Raw genomic sequence first — 1531 nt, forward strand, 5'->3', positions numbered from 1 at the left:
CTTAAGCCCTTGTTCCTCCTTAGACTTGTATGAAAATAAAACTTTGCCTCAAGAGAGATTCTTGAAACTTGTCTCACTCTTCTCTTTCTTCAATCCGGGATTGAACCTTGAGAAAACCCTAACAAGACGCGAACCGGGTTCGCCCTTGTTAGCGACCGTATCAAGAGGAGAGCCAAACCTCTTGTGTCGTCAATCGATCCATCCGTATTTCCCCTCATCACGTTTCCATCTGTCCTCTTTCATCTTTCTCGAGTCCCCTCGAATCATCTCAAGTCATTCTCGCTATCGTTTCCCTCGAAGACGTCCACCCGCTCGTCCCGATTGAACCATTTGTGGCTTCCGAAGTATCTCCCGAACGGCTCGTTTGAACTCTTTCAAACTCCGTTTCCATCGTTTGATTCTCCCCTAGATCCGAAGCCAAGAACCTCGGCCGTGAACAACTTCACCGATTGAAAGTTGGCCGAGAGCTCGAGCCGCGTCCGTACCGCGATCGTACTGTGACCGTGACCTTGGGTCACATCAGCTTGGTATCAGAGCTTCAAAGCTCCTATGAGGTTGTTTCTTTCCAGAACTCTCTGTTCCTTTAAAGTTTCAATCTTTGAGTTTAAAGCTTGCATCTTTTAGCTCCATAGGACTCGCTTGTTCTTTTTGGTTTAATTTGGTGCATGCTTAGGATTGTCTTTCGTCCGCTTAGGTTGTTAGAATTCGCATTTGTTCTTCGTGTTCATATCTCTGTTCCTTTGTGTTCTTGCGAGCTCACTTTTAGATCCATAAAGCTAGTTTCGCGATTAGTTTTTGTGTTTCCGGTCATAGGCATAAAGCAATTCTTGTCGCGTAGCACTTTTACTTTTGCTTTTGCTTTATTTGTTTTAGTCATAGGATTGCATGTGTCATAGCTGTCCTCAATCATTGTTAGTGAAACGAATCTTTGTGTGGTCCTCTTGAGCGTGTGAGACTCACGTGTGGTATTCTTTTTGCGAGGTTTAAATTCAAACCTATACCGCGGAGCCACGCCACGTCACCAACAACCAGTCCGTACGATGGCCGAAGAAATTCCACCAGCGCCACCAGAGATTGGTGTCACCCTCGCCGCATTACGAACCGGCCTAGAGCAACTAGCTGATCGCCTCACGAGGATTGAACTTATGAATCCTCCTCGCGAAGCCGTTACCCGCGAGACGACCACGACGCGAGCCGGCAAGTGATCAGTCCAATGAGAACTTTGAACCGAGGCCTAGACGACGACACCGCTATGATGATCAAGACGACGAAGGTCCGAGACGTTATGAGCCGAACCACAAGATGGTCCCACCAACGTTCGCAGGCAAGTCAGACCCCGAGGCCTATCTTGAATGGGAAAGTCGCATGGACCACTTATACTCGTGCCATGCCTATCCGGAGCTACGAAAGGTCCAATATGCGGTGGCACAATTCACTGATCATGCCCTTACCTGGTAGGATCGACTGGAAGCTGAACAACGACGCAACCGCGACCGACCTATCACTGTTTGGGAGGTCTTGAAAGCAGAGA

The sequence above is a fragment of the Camelina sativa genome, chromosome 9 (assembly GCF_000633955.1).
Source record: "Camelina sativa cultivar DH55 chromosome 9, Cs, whole genome shotgun sequence".
In the NCBI taxonomy this organism is placed as follows: Eukaryota; Viridiplantae; Streptophyta; class Magnoliopsida; order Brassicales; family Brassicaceae; genus Camelina; species Camelina sativa.